Below are 21,579 nucleotides of genomic sequence, written 5' to 3' on the forward strand. Positions count from 1 at the left end.
GGCTTCACCCAGCGTTTGTCGTAGGTGAAGCAGCTGCCGCTCCCGAGTCCCTCTGTCACCTGGTCCCTCTGCCACCCCAATCCTTTTTCTTGTTACAGTGGTACCTCGGGTTAAGAACTTAATTCGTTCTGGAGGTCTGTTCTTAACCTGAAACTGTTCTTAACCTGAAGCACCACTTTAGCTAATGGGGCTTCCCGCTGCCACTGCGCCGCCGGAGCATGATTTCTGTTCTCATCCTGAAGCAAAGTTCTTAACCCAAGGTACTATTTCTGAGTTAGCGGAGTGTGTAACCTGAAGCGTCTGTAACCTGAAGCGTATGTAACCTGAGGTACCACTGTATTTAAAGCACATTTAAAGTACATTTATAGCATGTAACTTCCCCCAAATCATTCTGGGAACTGTCATTGGTTGAGGCTATGGGAATTGTAGCTCTGTGGTAAATGGCAGTATCTAGGATTCTTTTTTTGGGGGGGGAGAGTTACGTGCTTTAAATGTATAGTGTGTACACACTATTGCTGATTGTGGCAAGCCATTTTGGTAGCATTTGATAGTTGAATAGCAGGATATAACTAAATATTGGATAATATTCTTGACTTTTCCATGTAACGTTGCACGAGGCACACTGGTACATCTTAAGATTATACCTTTTTATGGTATCTCCTTTATTATGTATAAGATGCACAGAATGGGGGGGGGGAATCGCAATAAATTTGGTCACAGGACTATGGAGCCACCTACTGGTCTTCCACAGCTGCTCTTCTCAGGAATGCTGATTTGCTTGTAGCGTATTCTGCCTAGATCTTCCTGGCTCGGATACTTTTGCTTGCATTTTCTTCATTCCGCACATCGGAAATCAAAATCGGCTCTTTTCTTGAAGCTCTGGCTACAGAGACTTTTATGTTGCAATCCTCTGCCTGCTTACCTGAATTATATTTACTTCTGAGTAGACACATATGCCCATACAGTGGTGCCTCGCAAGACGAAAAGAATCCGTTCTGTGATTCTCTTCGTCTAGCGGTTTTTTCGTCTTGCGAAGCAAGCCCATTGACGGATTAGCGGATTAGCGCTATTAGCGCTATTAGCAGCTTTTAGCGGCTTATCTGCTGATCGGATCAGCTGATAAGCGGTTTAGCGGCTTAGAAAAAGGGGGGAAGGGGAAAAAACCAGCAGGAACTCGCAAGACATTGTCGTCTTGCGAAGCAAGCCCATAGGAAATTCGTTTTGCGAAGCACCTCCAAAACGGAAAACTCTTTCGTCTAGCGAGTTTTCCGTCTTGCGAGGCATTCGTCTTGCGGGGCACCACTGTACATGTCTCTCTCTCTCTCTCTATATATATATATATATATGTTAATAATTGTTCTGTGGTGCGATACTATCAAGGTTAAGTCCCACTGCATTGAATGGGACTGAATCCCAGATATAGAATATAGAAATACTATATAGATCCTATATAGATATAGTATACAGAATTGCAGTCCTGGACTATTGATTGCCTGCCAAGACCTGCGACCCTGCAGTTCGCAGAGAGTAATTAAGCAGACAAAACAATGGCATACAATTTGGGAGTAAAATAGGCCAGAAATTTTATTGGTTACAGATATGAATGGTTTCTCATAGGCATTCAGTGAAGCGACATTATTCCACTCCAGCCAGGCTGCTGGGAGTATGTCTAAGGGTAAACCTAATTTGAGGGGACCCTATCACCAACATCAAATAGGGGTACCCTGATAGGTCTCTATTGGTGGAGTGCTATGTCTGGGCGTTGGAGAAATGTCACTCCTCCCAGATCCCTTTAGCATGATGCTCTTAACCAATTCATATTCCCTTAACCAATTCACACAAACACACACATACATGCAGGGTACTCTTGGCCAATTCATCCAACGTTATTATGCATGAGGATGAGGCTTACCACCAGCTACAACAGATATAACTCAAAGGGGACCGGGGGAAATCTTCCTGAAGTTGTTAGACTACAACTCTCATCAGTCCCAGCCAACGTGGTCCATGGTTGGCAATGACAGGAGTTGTGGTCTAGGGGCATTCAGACGGCTACCTGTTTCCCACCCCTGGAGGCAGCCTTCTAGGATTTCAGACCTTCTAGGTGTAAGGCATTTTCTCTGTCACTGAGATATGGTCCCTCCCCAATGGCTAACTACTTTTCAAGCTCAGCCAAACACCATGAAAGGAATGCTCAATGGGTGTCTGCATCCTGTGAAGGTCCAGATTCAGTCCAACCCACATCATCTTTGCTTAAAGATTCTTAGGAGAGAACTGTATGTCAGGAATAGGGATGGAAGAGAATTTCAATTCAGGACACATTCAAAGCCAATTCTATCAGATGTCCACTTTCCAGAATAAGATGCAAACAGAAGCACAGGTGTCCCTCAAAATTGATACTTATCCGAATTTTGCAATGCGCTTCTGCAACCAAGGGATGTTCACAATAATGTTTATTTTAGTGGAAAGTATGCACAGAAATAAAGAAAATAGCATAGAAAGATGCCTCATATTAGGGGAAATTGCTCGGGCAAATGTGTACTTTAGTCAAAGCTGCATATAAGAATGTGTTGATCAAGAGAAATTCACATTAAAATGCTGCTGAATTTTCAAGAGGATCTTTAAAAAATGTTACAAAATGAAGAGAACTGAATTGAAGATTTGAAAGTGATAAATTAAGAGAACTGCAGTGGACAGCACCTTCCAAACCTTGTCAGGAATGACCTAAGAGTGCAGCTGCTGGTAGCACTCCCATTTAAAGTTCCCCAACTTGCATTCCTGATATGGAGTAGTACTTACCCCATGTCCTGACAGCATGACAGTGTATGTTTTCCTCTCCTCATCAGAGACAACAATTGACACGGGCAGGGAAATAGACATGAGTCATGGCACTACGACACTGGATAAATTCGATTGCAGTGGAATTTCGATTTTTGAACGTAATCCATTCTGTAAGAGCGTTCCATTTCCAAATGTTCAAAAACCAAAATTCAAAGGGCTGTCAGCAATTTCAATGTGGAAAAAAGAGAAATGTGTCTTGGAAGCCATTCGAGTTCTGAAAAACTTACTTCTGGGTTTCCGGCGTTCAGGAGCCGAAACGTCCCAAAATGGAGGGAGGTGTTCAGGAACCGAGGTTTGACTGCATGTGTTATGCAGAAGAGAAGATTATATGCATCACATACAGACTTTAGCAAAGCAAGATCCCTTACTATGATGCATTTCCATAGGTTATTTTCGCAAATTCATGCATACTTTACCCTAATATATGCATTTTTGTGCAACACATACTGAACTTAACTGCACTGAAAAAGCAGGCACATGAATTTCAAAGCATAGTCTGTTGTTCTGAAAGTACGACTTAAGTAGGCGCACCTTCTGAATCAAATTTGTTCTCCATCCCTATTCTGAGGTTAATAGCCCATTACTTTAACACAATCTAAGGCAGGGATAGAGAGGCCAGATGTTGACGGACTACCACTTCCACCACCCCTGACCATTGGATAATCTAGCTGGGGATGCTGAGAATTAGAGTCCATCACCCTTAAGCTCCAAAATAACAAGCAGATTGTACAAAAGGAAGGGAACTCACATTGCATATAGTGTGGTTGAGTGTTTCCAAAGATAGCGCCTTCTGGGCAAATGTCGAAGCCCTCGTGAACAGCGGCTGGGTACCACCAAATTATTTTTGCTGGGAAACGTGGTTCTGTTCTCCTCCCTCCCCAGTTCTGCAGTTGTTCTGCTGCCATGGGAGTATTTATTATAGCGTAAATGATGAGAAAATCAAGATAGCGCAGGGAAGAACGAACGTGTGTTTTGTAAATTGTCTCTCATACTGCAGCAACAGTGAGAAAAAGAGGAAAGCAATATGATGATTAAAATGACTATCAGACACTCACCAGCTTGGCTATATCTGAAACAGTGAAAATTACAGTATAAATGTTCCAGTGTGCAACTGGCTTATTGAACATATTAATGCAGAGATGGAAGTCTAAGGGGAACAGATAGTGCCTCATACTGTATTTGTTTCCTTGTTGATATACAGCTGCAATAATAGCTCAGGGGTGATTATAATAAAAAAGATAATATTTTAACTCTTCCAGGAGCTATAGATTGAGCCCATATATAGCATCTAAAGGGATAAATCAGAGCAGTTGTCAAGGCACCAATATAGAGCTAATTTATTTCCTTTAAAATGAGAAGAAGATGTGATTTCAGATGTCATCCCTATGATGAATGAGCCACATTCTGTAATCAGTCATCCAGCATAAACTATTATTTAGGAACTATTGGAAAGCAAACTGCCAAACATATGTTTCCCTTAAACAACACACACAAAGACTTTGGGAATGCGTCCTGATTATCTCAGTCAACGGTTTGAGCACAACGTATGCATTTATGCAGATGTTATCTCAGCTATAAAACTCATCAAAATGTTTTACATTAAAACAACTGTGTCTGTTGCTCCCCGCCCAGTTGGTTTTTCGCTTATGGGGGGGGGGAGGGACCAAAATCAGTTCTGCTCAAGTTTTGTAGGAAATGGTTGTGTTGTTAGATCATCCTATTAGCTATTGACACAGCTTTTGGCCCATGTTTATGAACTCACGGTCTTCCACTGAGATCATCTGCTGAGACCCTGCTCCAGGTGCTCCCATTTTCAGATGTTAGGTGGGTGGCTCTCACAGACAGGGCCTTTTATGTTGTGGCATCCTGAGTGCGGAATGTCTTCTCCAGGGGTCAGCAAACTTTTTCAGCAGGGGGTCAGTCCACTGTCTCTCAGACTTTGTGGGGGGCCGGACTATTTTTTTTGGGGGGATGAACTAATTCCTATGCCCCACAAATACCCCAGAGATGCATATTAAATAAAAGGACACATTCTACTCATGAAAAACACGCTGATTCCTGGACTATACGTGGGCCGGATTTAGAAGGCGATGGGCCGGATCCGGCCCTCGGGCCTTAGTTTGCCTACCCATGGTCTTCTCCAAACTGCTGGATTTTAGGAGTCAGTTGTTTTAATTCTGTTTATATTGTTCATTTCTTTTAAAGTTGCCTTGCTGGTGGTGTGGAGGAAAACCAGTTATTTCTCAGTATAGCCCCTCTTCGGCAGAATTAGCAATGCCTTTAAGAATTATGCCGTTTTTGACAAACATTGCACCCATGCGGCTTCTTTAAGAAAGCAGCAATGAAGGAATATGTCGGGCTTCAGGGAATTGGCTTCCTCCCCCTGTGGCAGTAGATAAGAGATCAAATGAAAGGAATACCTTACCAGTTAGAATCTTTAATAATCAAAGTGAGAGAACAGAGAACATATCTTGTAGAAATCGTGATGATCTTAAAATCCCCCCTGCACCCCTATTAATCTACGTCACTCCTACGTCTTGTAATCTGAGCTTGTACCCTCTGTGCTTTCTGTTCTGATACTTTCTGAGCTCTCCGTGACTTTGGAGGGGGGGGGGTAAGCTGTCCTGAGACTGAATCTGTTAACCCTCTTTCTTCCAGTGTTTCTTCTCCTAGCTGTTCCCCATCCAAGTATTTCCCAGCTTCTGCCTTCTGAACTATGCCCCTCTGCAAACCACTATTCCAAATCTATACTGTCCTCCTGCTCCCGGGAGGATTCAGGATCAGGGGGAGACACCCTTTGTGATTTATGCACATCAATAAGGTGTAGGAGTAGGTCAGGTGTTTTCTGTTTGCGGTTGATTTAGCTCCCCTGTTCATTTGGCCACCCAACTCAGATCAACATTACAGAATGTTTGGTTCCTCATGTACTCATCACTATTGTTCAGGCATCAGATTTATTATGGGTAAGCTGGGAGAGGTACATGGATTGGGACACAATGGATGATTTAAAAGATCATATAAAGTGGTACCTCTAGTTACGAACTTAATTTGTTCCGGAGGTCCATTCCTAACTTGAAACTGTTCTTAACTAGAGGCGTGCTTTCGCTAATGGGGCCTCTTGCTGCAGCTGAGCCACTGCCACACGATTTCCATTCTCATCCTGGGGCAAAGTTCTCAACTCGAGGCAACTCTTCCAGGTTAGAGGAGTTTGTAACCTGAAGCATTTGTAACCTGATGCGATTGTAACTTGAGGTACCACTGTATATGGAAGGGAAAGGGATATTCATGGGTTAAAGGCGCTTAGCTCTGTTTAGCGATGCTGGTAGCCAATCTTGTAGCTGGCAAAAGATATAGATCAACACCCTCTTAGGCCTCCTAAAATTACTTCCCTGCCTGTTGTGTGCAATTCTTTCATTTGCAGGATTTCCTGTCCCACTGTTCCTATGCTTTCTTTATCAGAGTGTAAATCTACAGCAACTGAAAGACAAGAGCTGCAGTACTTAAAGCTGCTAAAGTACTGCAGCCTTCACATAAAATACGCTCTCTTTTTATGCTCTTGTCCACAGCTCCATATTTTACTGGGTACTTTTCACTCTGGAGCTGAAGCAATCCAAGTGCAAGACATTGCCTCACCAGCAACGTGTTTACATTATGTAGGGTATTGATTCTATAGAAATGCTACAGTATTTTATACGCTCTCCAACCCAAGTTAAATAAAATATCATGAGAGATAGCTTAGATGGTAGAACATGAGACTTAGGGTCAAGGGTTCGAGTCCCATGTTGGGTGAAAAGTTCCTGCTGTTTCAGAGGGTTGGACTAGATCAGGGTTCCCCAAACCCTGTTTAGCCTGGAGAAGAGGAGGTTAAGGGGTGATATGATAGCCATGTTCAAATATATAAAAGGATGTCACATAGAGGAGGGAGAAAGGTTGTTTTCTGCTGCTCCAGAGAAGCGGACACGGAGCAATGGATCCAAACTACAAGAAAGAAGATTCCACCTAAACATTAGGAAGAACTTCCTGACAGTAAGAGCTGTTCGACAGTGGAATTTGCTGCCAAGGAGTGTGGTGGAGTCTCCTTCTTTGGAGGTCTTTAAGCAGAGGCTTGACAACCATATGTCAGGAGTGCTCTGATGGTGTTTCCTGCTTGGCAGGGGGTTGGACTCGATGGCCCTTGTGGTCTCTTCCAACTCTATGATTCTATGATTCTATGAAACTTGGGTCTCCAGCTGTTTTTGGACTGCAACTCCCATCATCCCTAGCTAGCAGGACCAGTGGTCAGGGATGATGGGTAATGTAGTCCAAAAGCATCTGGGGACCCAAGTTTGGGAAATGCAGAACTAAGTGATCCTTGTGGTCCCTTCCAACTCTACAGTTTTATGATTCTATGATTTTGCTTTCAAATAAGTGCTCCAGATCCCCTTGTTTTGGAATACTTTTGGGTTCTCCACATGGTTTCCCCATTCTTTGTACCCCAAGAACAGAACCTGCCCTTTATCTGCTCCATTGGGATCCATGCAACCTCACTTCTCAAAGTGAGGGAACTTCCAGAAGGTCCTCGGACCAAGATCTCAGTGTTTGGGCTGAACCATGGGGGTGGAGACACTCCTTCAGGTATGCAGGACTGAGGTCATTTAGGGCATTAAAGGTCAACACCAACACTTTGAATTGTCCTTGGAAACGTACTGGGAGTCAATGTAGGTCTTTCAGGACTGGTGTTATATGGTCCCGTTGGCCACTCCTAGTCACCAGTCTAGCTGCCACATTCTGGATTAGTTGTAGTTTCTGGGTCACCTTTAAAGGTAGCCCCACGCAAAGCATGTTGGAGTAGTCCAAGCAGGAGATAACCAAGGCATTACCACTCAGGTGAAAGAGTGTGCAGTCTAGTAGGGTCTCAGCCGGTGTACCAAATGGAGCTGGTAGGCAGCCACCTTGGACACAGAATTAACCTGTGACTCCATGGACAGCTATGAGTCCAAAATGACTCCCAGGCTGGACACAGTTACTCCATTCAGAACCAGGGGTCTGAGATAGTATAAGGAATCTTTCCTGCATTCTGCACATAAAGAGTGGCTTCCTAGGGGACTAATCCATATGACAGAGTCATTGATTTCCTTTTGCAACTGTTTGCCTTGAGCCAGTGCCACTTGGTCAGGTTAAGTATGCTTAATAAGTGGAGGAGCCATTCTAAACTGGGGTAAGTTTTCCTCCTGCAGAAATGCTGGCATTCAAATATATGATTCTGCTGATTGCTGATTGATATTAGTAAAAGGTAAAGGGACCCCTGACCATTAGGTCCAGTCGTGACCGACTCTGGGGTTGCGGCGCTCATCTCGCTTTATTGGCCGAGGGAGCCGGCGTACAGCTTCCGGGTCATGTGGCCAGCATGACTAAGCCGCTTCTGGCGAACCAGAGCAGTGCACGGAAACACCGTTTACCTTCCCGCAGGAATGGTACCTATTTATCTACTTGCACTTTGACATGCTTTCGAACTGCTAGGTTGGCAGGAGCAGGGACTGAGCAATGGGAGCTCACCCCGTCCCGGGGATTCGAACCACCGACCTTCTGATCGGCAAGTCCTAGGCTCTGTGGTTTAACCCACAGCGCCACCCTCGTGCTCCTTTTCCGATTGTGTAGCACACAGATCTATTAACCGATTGACAGAGCCAGGCCCAGATATTTCCTACTTCCACTAGTTCCACTTCCAAAACAGAGAAATTCTGTATGCCACATGAGGCTTCACGAGCTCAGAAGTGATATGCTCTCACCGCACTTTGATCTGCACTAATGCTACATCCTTTCCCTGATGCATAAATATGGTCAATATCTACAGTTAGGAACATCCTGTGCTGTGATGTCTTACGTTATTTATGCTATACTTGAAGAGAAAGCGGGGGCGGAAGAACTCTTATGCTTCCACAACATGCAAGCAGCATTCTTCTAACATTGCTTGATTTTTGAAATAGCATTGTTTACTAAATATTGATATTCTTCGGCTTATAAAAAATACAACAAAACAAAGCACGTTTCACAAAAACCTTTTTTTAAAAAAAGAATTATAATGTTCAATTCTAAAGCACCACTCAATTAAACATCAGCTTTAAAGGAGCAGCAGAACAAAGCAATAGAGTCACAGAATCACAGCATTGTAGAGTTGGAAGTGGCCACAAATTTCATCTAGTCCAACCCCCTGCAATACAGGAATCTTTTATAAAGCTTGTTGGGTCAGAGAGGGGAAGCAGTCCTGGATGCATCTATGCTTGCCAACTCTTTGGATCAAAACCAAGCACTGATCTGCCCCAGGCACACCCTTACAAGATCCAAGTCCATTCAAGGCTTTAGGCCAGACATGAGGAACCTATGGCCTTGCAGATGTAGCTGAATTTCTTCTCTCATCAGCCCCAGCCAGCCTGGCCTGTGCTCAGGGATGATGGAAACTGTAACATCAGGTGGACCAAAGACTCTCCATACCTGCTGTAAGTTGCAATTCTTATCAATTGCCAGGGGCTGGACTGAGACCTGAACCTTCCCTAGAACACAAAGACAGTATAGATTTAGAACAGTGGTTTGCAAAAGGGCATAGTTCAGAGGCTTCAGAGGGGAGAAGCTGGGAAATATTGGGAGAGGAACAGCAGGAAGAAGAAGCACCAGGGGAGAGACATCTGATAGACTCAGTATCTTTGGAAAGCATTCTTGACCCCCCCCCCCCCCAGGACCAGGTGTGCATTGAGAGTAGTAGAACAGGAAGCTCAGAGGCAGAAAGTACAGATCAGCCGGCACAGGGATGATGTAGAATAGGAGAGAGACTTTACTCAGAGCAACGCCATTATTTAAGAGAGACTGCATTCCATTCTCTCTCTGTGTGAATATTGAATAAAGTACTCAGTAAGAGCTCTTCTTGTTTATCTGCTTCTTGGTTGCCACCGTGGGAGGGATCGGATTCCCCTAACGCCTGACATCAATGGAAGTAAGCCCAGCTGAACACAGTGGGACCCACTTCTGAATAGACGTATTGTTAAAGGCTAAAAGAAACATTTTAAATTGACTACCTTGATAAAGTCTGAAACACAATGGACATCATCAAATCAACACCCTGGGTACAGGTATGATGAAGAAAAGTAAAAGGATTGTCTTTTTATGCCTTAGAAGACTAGTATTGTTTGTCAGCACCCATATTTATTAGATATATTTTGATACCATGCCTTTGCTGCCTTTGTTTTACTTGTTTACTTGCTTTTACCCTGTATTTTATTCTGCGAACCATCCTGAAATCTTATGGGACCTGCGGGTAAAAAGGTAACGGTAAACAAATTTAATAAATTAATAATAAATCTGTACTTCTCCAAACAGACTGTGCTCCAGTCTTTCTCGTGTAAGCTGCTCTGTGGAAACTTCCTGAGGAGTGGAGGAATGCTTTAATTAAAAAGATATTATTTTTAATGATTTTTAAAAAATTAAGTTGCAGAAGCATGTCAAATTTCCATACTTCAGTAATCCAAGAAATATACAGCCTTTATTTATTTGTTTAGAGTATCTCCATAGCCTTTTCAACGACAACAACATTCTCCAAGTTGTTTACCTAAGACAAAATGACTAACAAATGTGTTCCAAGGAAGTTGTCTGCCAATCTCATCAGGGATGAATCTTCCGCAATATATTCATGAACGCTTCAAAACATCCCTGTCTTAATCCACCCATATTTAATACTGTTCCTGGTTTTATGCCAGTACTGGGGAAACTGTTAAGCCTGTCCACATTTTTAATAATCCTGATCCTTCCTTCTCTGTGTCAAGCAAGATATGTCAACCACAGACAGCTAGTATAACACCCCAACATTTGTTTTCCCACATTTTAATTAATGATATATCTTTTATTTCTCAATATTGAGTTATTAAACATCTTGCAGCTATCAACATACGAAAAATTAATTCAGTTTTCTGTTTTGTGCCAAGTTTGGTTCAAGAGCCCCCATATTAGTTGCTGAATATCCAACAGGATATGACTGGTTCAGATAGCATTGTAATTCCCAATACACGGTTTGGGAGTGCTTATTGATCCATCTCTTTCACTAGCTTCTGTTTGTGTACCAGCCACACACATCCCAGGACATGGGAAAGCTTGACACTGTGACATACATACATGACTTGCACTAACAGAACAATCACATTAGTGCTACATTGAATTCCACCCAATGGGTGTGCTTGGAGTATGACTAAATTGGATCCAAACCATGGGACATGTCATGACTACCGTATCCTGTAATCTTCAATGAGATCTTAGCTCAAATGGACCCAACTCCGTATATATGGATATCTAACAGCCCGTTTCTTGTGAGGTTACGTTCAGGATACGGGTGGCGCTGTGGTCTAAACCACTGAGCCTCTTGGGCTTGCCAATCAGAAGGTCAGCAGTTCGAATCCCCGTGACGGAGTGAGCTCCCGTTGCTCTGTCCCAGCTCCTGCCAACCTAGCAGTTTGGAAGCACGCCTGTGCAAGTAGATAAATAGATACTGCGGTGGCGGGAAGGTAAACAGCATTTCCATGCGCTCTGCTTTCCATCACAGTGTTCTGTTGCACCAGAAGAGGTTTAGTCATGCTGGCCACATAACCTGGAAAGCTGTCTGTGGACAAACGCTGGCTTCCTCAGCCTGAAAGTGAGATGAGCGCCGCAACCTCATAGTTGCCTTCTTTTGAGGTTGTGTTCAGCAGATTCCCTTCCTGCATACTTTCAATGCAATTTTATTTACTGATACTTTTAAAGTGGTTTACAAACAGCCCTGTTAATGAACTATTCGGTTTACGAACTCCACAAAACCAGAAGTAGGTGCACTGGCATCAAGAGGCCTCATTAGGGAAAGTGCGTCTTGGTTTAAGAATGGTTTTGGTTTAAGAACGGACTTCCGGAATGGATTAAGTTCATAAACCAAGGTACCATTTTATTCCTATCTATATATAACAAAAAATAAATGTCTTGTTTCTATCCAGGGCATTTTGCTGAACTGACTTGTCCTTTATCCCACACCAATGGTATAAACCTGGAATGGGGAATCTATGGCCCTCAGTATGTTGCTGGACTACAACTCCCAATTTCCTGGGCCATTGGCCATGCTGATAGAGGTTGTTGAGAGTTGGAGTTCAATAATACCTGGAGGGCCACAAGCTCCCCTTCCTTAGTATAAGCTGTAACTCTAACAAAGTAAATAGAATATGTGGAAGAACCGTGCAACTATTTTTCTCTCTCAACCAAGCTGAACACCAATACAGCTTAAGCTATGAGTAGATGTGGCTTCAGAAAACATGTGAGCTGAAGAAGTATATATATATATATATATATATATATATATATATATATATATATATATAGTAACCCTGCCAATGTCTTTATCTGTTTACAATTTGTTTATAGATATAATAAAGCATTTCCATTCTTTTATAAAAAAAGCTTGTTATCTTGATTTCTTATTCTTCTGGTAAGTTTCGCCATTTCTGTATAATCCACAAGTTTTTGTATTCATTCCTCTCTCGTCGGGACTTCTTCTTCTTTCCATTTTTGGACAAGTAACATTCTTGCAGCTGTAGCTGCAATACATAAATAAATTTCTATACTGTCTGGGTGGTTCTATGCCTATAATCTCCAAGAGAAGGTCAATTCAAAGATTGCAATTCCGCTTTGACTTACTACTGACGTTTTTCCAGCGCTTTCCCTATATTCCGGTCTTCATTTCTAATGCATGATGAAACAGACATTTCTGCTGCCATATGCTTTCTGCTTGAATAGTATAATGAAATATAATGTGCAAAGGTTCTAACCCCCCACCCCACTTATTGTTTCTTGTTACATCACCCAAATCCTGGAGCCCAATGTCCTTCGACTTTCCACCTCCACCCCAATCATAGACTTTTCATAGAATACAAATCAGAGACTACTCAACTGGGACAACTTATCATTTGCATATTCTGAGTGCAAAAATATGTTTATATTCCAGTGGAGCTAGTCTGGATGTTGCTTTTTATTTAACTTTATTTGGAACCCTTCCCGTTCTCTGATTTAATGACTCAACAAACTCACCCAGATTTCATGGATCATGAAGGCCTATCTAGGTTCTGTCTGACTTTTTATAGGGTCAACCAATCACAATTTTATATGGGAGCCTTGGGTTCCCTTTTTATATTACCCAATGAGAAGACAAAGTTTAGTGTGAGCAGTTTTTCTTCTTCCCCGCAATGTTTTCTTGTTGCATGGAGGGTGAGTTTGCCACTAATCTGTTAAACTGGAGATGTTCCTACCTAGAGTTGTGCCACAACACTGGCTTACTATGAATGGTAAAAGGAGGAAAACGACTTTGAATTCCATTATTCAGTTCCAGTGTATGATGAATGAAGGAGAAGCATCAGCTTAAGTAAATTCACGTTTTTGGCGGTCCTACTGACCCCCAACAATCTCTCTTTCTCAGCCGATGCTGATCCTGTCTCCTCCTGAAGCTCTGTCAAACTTTCCTTTCCCAGTTCTGGTGGGGTTCTTATCCTCAAATTCATCTGTTTTTCATTAAGCTCCATCATAGCAAATGTCAGCTCATGTTCGTCAAGTTGCTTTTGAATGTATGGGGCTCTCTCACACTCCAATTGTGTTGTTTTACATTCAACAGCAAAGGTTTTCTCCCTGACTTCATCTGCAGTTTACCATATTAAAGTAGATTCCTGTGTCAATTTCTGGGTGATTTCTTTGTTGGTGTTCACCTTTTGTCCCAGATTATTTAAACTTTCTACAATTAAATCAATTTTATTATTTGCAGCATCTGCTTTCACATTCATCACTTCTGTTTTCTTGTGAAGCTGTTCCAGCGAGTCATTTATTTCCAATAATGCGACCACTAAGGCCTCTTCTGTTGACATTTCATCTATTCTTTCCTTTCCATTTGCCATAACACTTAAGAGATTCAAGGTCAATCCCAGAGTCACACAGTTTTTATCTTGCAGCTGGAAACTCCCCTAGCCCAGCTCTTATAAAGTAACCAATTTCAGAAACATCCACTAGGGGGAAACAGTTTCTATTTGTAATAGTCAAGAATGTCACCTTTAAGCGCAACTCGTACAATCCAAAGTTAGTTTCAGTTTTCAGTTACTTTATTACTCCTTTTTAGAAGCAGCCGGAGACAGTAGAAACAATATATCTCTCTTATTTTGCTAGCTGTCAAGGAACGTTCTAAGTGCTGTCAATGGACATTCCGAAACGTCAGTCCTACTAGCAGCCCGTTTCCAGGGTCAGAGCGGCAGTATTTTAACTCTCTTTACTCTCTCCTGCAGGCATATTCAGTCCACAACTTCCCCCCCTCTTCTCCTGCCTCCAAGGGGGATTTTATACTCTTTGCCGATGGAAATTTAATCTTTTACAAAAGGCTTTCCAAGACTTCAGCTTACAGACTCCTTGCCTCAGTCTATTTACAAATAGGGAAGGCGGACTTCCTGTTTTGAACCTCCCCGTTTTGATGCCAAATTAAACGTTTAAAATCCGATTCTCCCGTATCAGCTCTACTCACGGGTGATTACTTTGGAGTCAAATTGTCCACAGGAAAAAGTCAGTGTTCTCCAGCAACAGCTATGCGGCTTCGCTCCATGGAAGAAGCAGACAATTCGAAGCACCGCGCCACTCACCCCACGTCGCTCCGGGTCCCCGAAATCGGGTTCCCCCATTAGTAGGGGAGGTGCAAAAGGTGCCCGCCGAATCCCACGTTCACAGGCTTCTCCCGCCTGTGATTTTTACGGGTCTCCGCCTTCGCCACGGCGGTACAGACCCAAATTCCCACGGGGCAAATTCCTCCCTATCAGAGGAATTCAGCCATTGCCGGAGGCACCAACCCGGAAGTGGTGCGAAGGGACCTTGGCCCCCAGGAGTCGGCTCCTATGGTGACAACCACACAGATAAGAGGTAGAGATCATTCGCTTTGCATGCTCTTCTATTGCATGCTTTGGGAGGATAGTCACATTGTACTATTTCCCTCAATATTAAGCTTATTTACTGTATTCTTGTATCACAAAACAAGCCATAGGCAAGCCACCATTAAATCTAGGGAACGAGTGAACTTCCTCCTAAAGTGGGAAGTTGTTCTGCTTATTTCCAAATGAAAGCCCCCAATCCCTTCCTTCTCACCCCCCCCAACCCTTTTCCATTAAACCTCACCAGCTCAGCCAGCTGTAGCAGCATTGACTCTCTAACCTGGAAGAGGGGAGAAGGGAAGACTCAGTAGCTTTTCAGAATTGAGGTCCCAAGGCTATGGGCATTAGTAAACAATGCTGACATTGTAGTACCCCATGGGATGACTACACAATACACTTAGACAGGTTTGTGGAGGATAAGGCTAGCAATTGCTTCAGGCATCCATTCTGTAACAGCCAAGAGGAAGGCCTTGTTTGTGGTAGCACCCATACTCTGGAATGCGCCCATAGATCCATAGGTAAAGGTAAAGGACCCCTGGACAGTTATGTCCAGTGAAAGGCTGAGGGAGCCAGTGTTTGGCCACAGACAGCTTTCTGGATCATGTGGCCAGCATCACTACACTGCTTCTGGCTCAATGGAACACCATGATGGAAACCAGAGTGCACAAAAATGCCATTTTCTTTCCTGCTGCAGTGGTACCTATTTATCTACTTGCAGTGGTGTGCTTTTGGACTGCTAGGTTGGCAGGAGCTGGGACAGAGGAACGGGAGCTCACCCCGTTGCATGGATCTGAACTGCTGACCTTCTGATCGGCAAGCCCAGTAGGCTCAGTGGTTTAGACTAAGGTTACCAGATTTTTTTCAGTGAATCTGGGAACACTTTTCAACTTCAGTTGGAATGTTAGAATTTTGTCAGGAGACTGATTTCTAAATCCAGGGACTATCCCCGGGAAACAGGGACGTCTGGTCCCTGTTTAGACATCCATAGACATATATCTAAAAAGAGGGAAAGAGGGAAGTGGAGTTTGTGAACTCCATGAAAAGCCGCTCCAAGGTGGGGCAGTTGAGACAAACCTTACCAGGGTTTTCTCTCTCTCCTACCTGTCAATTTCCTCCCCCTGAAAAATTATAAAAGAGCATTTTCAAAAGGAAGTGTCTCAAAAATGATGACAGCAAGCTTTCCTGCCTCAAAATATTTCTATTCATTTCCTTGTCATTTCATCTTAGCCTCACTCAGGACAGGGGGTGGGGGAATTCAAATTTTTCCTCTGGTGGAAAATCCATTTCCTGGTCAGTCCTCTTTCAAATATTGTTAAATGCCACACATTATCTGGTAGTTAATCAACGTGCTTTTAATTTAGAAAAAAAACCCCACTTAATTTGGACAACCTCCAAGGTACTAATTTAATCCTAATACCACTTAATTGCAATGAATGCCGCTTAATAGGTGTAGTAATTCTACAAGATCTCTCTCTCTCTCTTTCTCTCTCTCTCTCTCTCTCTCTCTCTGTGTGTGTGTGTGCGTCAGTGTTGCTGTGGGGTGTGTGTGTCTCAAACTAGTTTGCAAGAAATTGTTTGACTGATCCACCCTTTTCCCAGCAGAACCACATCACTTATTATTTAGTCCCAGCAAAACAGAAGATGTAAAGGTTATTCTGAGTGCTGTTGAAACCAGTGGGTGATGATACAGGTGTAAATAATCTCTAGAGCTTTCAGAGTGCTGTACAATGAGCAGCTAGTCATTGGGGCTTGCAAGTTGCTACGCCTTTGTCTGCATGGTTAAATATCAATACCATGTGGGCAAAAATGGCTCACCTGATGGGTGACTGTGATGTCAGGTGATTGACAGGTGAGCAGCCCCACCCACTGTCAAACTCAACCCATGGGGTGTAGGGGAGATAAGGACCAGGCCCAATAGCCAGATCCATATCACCACTCCTGCTCTACAGAGAAATTAAATGAGATTTTAGATCCAGAAAACAAATTCAACTCTTATTTACTGTTTGCAAACTACCTGATATGCAGATTTCAAAACAGTGAACAGTTGTTTTTTTAAAAAAATAATACAATATATAAGCCGAACAAAACAACAAAAACTGTGATGTCACAGAATTGCCTTTGACCAGTAAATTGAGGTATGCGGCTTGACATTACTATTCTGAGATGCCTGGCATAAACCAAAAACGGCATATGCCAGTGTTAAAGGAAAATCCTTGGGCTCACTTGGATTACCAAACAAAGAAACCAGCCAGCAATATAGGCGTGAAACAGCAGCCAGTAGGCCTGATCTTTATTCAAAGAGCCTTGCAACAGGACTTCCACCCACCACATGGAAGAAGCAGGAAGAAGCCCCAAATAAAAGGGTGCTCCTTCTTTTATACGTTTTCCCTTTTTCTTATAAACACCTTTCATGAAGCCTCATGCACACATCATAGATACATCATACATATGTCGCAAACAGGGAGGGGTTTCTGGCAGAAACTGGGTCATCAGGTTTTGCCTCCAACCCCGTGTTGCCCTCCACCTTACACCCATCAAGTGATACAAAGGAACAGTGGCGTAGCGTGGGTTGTCAGCACCCGGGGCAAGGCAAGTAATTTGCGCCCCCTAACCCCTAACCTGCCGCCGCTGCCAGCTTCTTCTTGCTGCTGCCTGGTCTGGTCTGGTGTGGTTCTCTCCCGCGCTCAGCGCTGCGCTGGGCAGCCGCTGCACTGTCCCTCCCCCAGATAGTCCCTCGCTCTCTCTCCGCACCGCACGCCTGGCACCCACCCCCTCCACAGTGGGCGGCGACCCAGTGGCTCGGATCGGATTCGCACAGCCAGCACTGCAGTGAGAGAGAGTGAGTGAGCCAGGTAGGGGCAGAGAGCTGCGAGTGCGAGTGCCCCCCCCAGATGTTGCGCCCGGTGCGGCCGGCCCCCCCTGCACTCCCCACGCTACGCCACTGCAAAGGAAATATTCACAAGTTCCTGGTTTTCCAGTCAGGTAACCACACCTCTTTGTCCTGACAGAAAGCACAATCCATTTTTGGATGGTTTGCTATTGTCTGTGTGATGTCTACCTGTCTGGTGCCCATTTGCCAGAATGCCAGTGATTATCTCTTGTGCAAGAGGCTGTTGTGTACATGTTTCAGGGATTATGGCTCTCTTTACCAGTTTTTTCTAGCTCTCCCCTTCCACAGTCCTTTGTTCCCTGAGTAAAACGAAGTTGGAATGGTGTCGATCCGACATAGGGCTGATTTTATAGGAATATTTGAAGGTTTTGCTGCACAAGGGAAGGTGAATACTATGCAACCTTGAACAAGATACAATGCAGCAAAACTTGGGTGGGTTTTTATGGGGATATTTACAAAATTGCATGGTGTCGTTTTGGGGGATGGTCTGGGGGTGCAGTGTCCTGTTTAACTGGAAACACCCCCACCCCAAACCTTTATAAAAAATACGGTAACACCAGAAACAAGAATTTGTCAAGCACACCAAAATCCACCTCAATTCAGATTTACCAGAATTCAAACTGGGATGTCTGAATTCTTGCAAAACTCCCTGTCAGAAGTGGGCCAGGAAAAAAAAAAAGATTGCAGAATTAATTAGGGCATCAGTGGTCGAGCTTTGCAGGAAACAGTTCAATCCCTGGTATCTCCAGCTAAGGCTGGAAATAGCCCTGTCTGAAACACTGGGGAGCCCTGCCAATTCGTGTGGACTCCACTGAGACAGATGCACCAATGGTCTGACTGAGTAAAAAGGTAAAGGACCCTGGACAGTTAAGTCCAGTCAAAGGCGATGACATCAGTTCAGAGTTTGAATGCATTTTTTTTATAAAAAAAATGGTATGATGCTACACAGGGACATACATAGGGATTCTGGTTCAACTGCACTAGCTACCAATGAGCTACCAATGGTAGAGTTTGGCCCAATTCAAAGTGCTGGTTTTGACCTAGAAAGCCTCAAATGGCTTAGGACCACAGTACCTCAAGAACCGCCTCTGAGAGCCAGTGTGGTGTAGTGGTTAAGAGCGGTAGATTCGTAATCTGGGGAACCAGGTTCGCGTCTCCGCTCCTCCACATGCAGCTGCTGGGTGACCTTGGGCTAGTCACACTTCTCTGAAGTCTCTCAGCCCCACTCACCTCACAGAGTATTTGTTGTGGGGGAGGAAGGGAAAGGAGAATGTTAGCCGCTTTGAGACTCCTTCGGGTAGTGATAAAGCGGGATATCAAATCCAAACTCTTCTTCTTCTTTTTATGTGAACCTACCCGGACCCTGAGATCATCTTCTGAGGCCCTCCTTTATGCGCCTCCTCCTTGAGAGGTCCAGAGGGTGGCAACACGAGAATGGGGCCTTCTCTGCAGTGGCTCCCTGTCTGTGGATTGCTCTCTCCAGGGAAGTTTGCCTGGCGCCTTCATTAGGCACCTTTAGGCACCAGACCTTTGGCTGATTTGATTGACATCCTATGACCTTTAAAAATGTGTTAGTGGGATTTTGGGTTGTTGTTGTTTTTATTTTGATAATGTATTTTGTGGTTTTATATTCTGATTTTATTCTGTGAACTGCCCTGAGACCAGTGGGTATAGGACGGTATACAAATTCAATCAATCAATCAATCAATCAATCAGATAAATAAATAAGTAAGCAAGCAAAGAAGCAAGCAAGCAAACAAACAAACAAACAAACAAACAAACAAACAGTGTTTTACCAATACAGCAAACTGACTTTCTTTTTCCATCATATAATTGTACTGATTTTTCAGATTACATGACTGACTGTTAATGGAAATTCTATGATGTCATTGCAGTTTAGCCAATAGCCGAAACAGGATACTATTGCTAAGGACAGGTGATGGCAATCTGTTGTTATCCTACCCCCTTCCAACCCCCCAACCCTCCATCTTTTCCCCTCATTCTAGAAACTAAGCAAATAAGGATGCAAACTTTTATGGTAACTTTAAAGAACCCCCTGATTAAACCAACATCTTTTTTTTTTATTGGGCATATCATTTAAATAACAAATTCTTCTTTCTGGTGATTTAAGGAAAGCTCAAGCTTGGTTTAGACTGTGTATCTTTAAATGCCAGACGTAAACCCCCATAGGTATTGCAGTTATTTAAATTCAACGCTTCTCTGAACTTCAGAGTCATGCGAGGTTAGGAGATATGGTACCTTCTGCTGGCACAGACTGTAAACTATCGGCAATTAACAAACGGGTCTCCTTGATTTATACGTACAGCGCTATTCGTTTGCAGACAAACCTTGTTAGTAAAAGTATTGTTCTACCCAAGCGACATATTTTAACATCAAGAGGCGGGCATCGCGGCAATAGTTCGCACCGCGATCTGCAAATTAATTCTAGCCCCGGCACTGAGGCTTGAATTCTCATTTTTCACTGTCATATGTGTGGCTTTAGTGTCAAAAGTGATGCATCTAAACCCCCTTGCTTTCCATTTGAATAGCAGGCTATCACACTGTGACATAATCAACAACCTTGAAAAATATTGAGGCATGGATTTGAATATGAGTGCATTTATGAAGCTGCTCTACCTGCTGATTAAATTTCAAGCTCGGAATCAAGCCCCATGGTGATATGGTCCCGGGCAGATACAGCTTGAAGGGAATTGAATTTTGAAATAAAGTTGGTTTTGCAGGATACACTTAAAAGAAAAAAGAAAAAAAGAGGCTTATACTCCTAGAACAGTCATGAAGGGGGCTATTAACAAGTACGGCCCTCTTGCAGTTTTCCCAGTACTTCTGAGTCTTATCTTGAAATTTTCTGCTGCAAAGGTCTTCATTAGACAACTTACAAAGGCTGTCTTCAGTCCTGTCCTTCTGGGTTAGTTCCATACCTTCCAATATTTCTCCGATGAAATTGGGACATCCTATTCAATGATGATATTGGGACATCCATAATGATGAAATTGGGACATCCTATTCAATAATGGTGGGACGCGGGTGGCACTGTGGGTTAAACCACAGAGCCTAGGACTTGCTGATCAGAAGGTTGGCGGTTCAAATCAAAGTGCAAGTAGATAAATAGGTACTGCTCCAGCAGGAAGGTAAATGGCGTTTCCATGCGCTGCTCTGGCTCACCAGAAGTGGCTTAGTCATGTTGGCCACATGGCCTGGAAGCTGTATGCCGGCTCGCTCGGCCAATAAAGCGAGATGAGCGCCACAACCCCAGAGTCGGTCACGACTGGACCTAATGGTCAGGGGACCCTTTACCTTTACCTTTACCTATTCAATGATGATGACGACGACGATGATTTTATTATTTATACCCCAGTCACTCTGGGTGGCTTTCAACATGAAGAAAAACATTAAAAAGCTTCCCTATACAGGTGTCTTCTAAAGGTTGTATAGTTACTGATCACCTTGGCTTGAGGGTTGCCTAACTCCATATCTTCCAACATGTCTCCAATGGAAATAGGGACATCCTAGCACACTCTCCAACATTTCCCCAATGAAAATAGGGATGTCCTAAGGAAAAGCGAGACATTCCGAGATCAAATCAGAAACCAGGCTGGCTTCTGTAACTCCAGGACTGTCCCTGGAAAATAGGAACACTTGGAGGATCTGTTGTTTTCTAGGGTTAACTTTGGCAGGTTTGGGTCTGCAAGCCTTTAGCATGAGAGGAACAAAGCTTCTCGACTACTTCTGCTAAGATTCGCATAGGAACATAGGAAGATGCCTTTATACTGAGTCAGGACACCAGAGGCAGGAGCAGAGCAACCAGCAACGAGGTGCAAGTAAAGAAGCAGCATTTTGGGTTTAAAAAGCCAAGGTTAAAAAACGTTTTAATGGTCAAGTATGCCCTGTGATGTT

Source organism: Podarcis liolepis (assembly GCF_965112155.1).
Source record: "Podarcis liolepis genome assembly, chromosome: 2".
Classification (NCBI taxonomy): domain Eukaryota; kingdom Metazoa; phylum Chordata; class Lepidosauria; order Squamata; family Lacertidae; genus Podarcis; species Podarcis liolepis.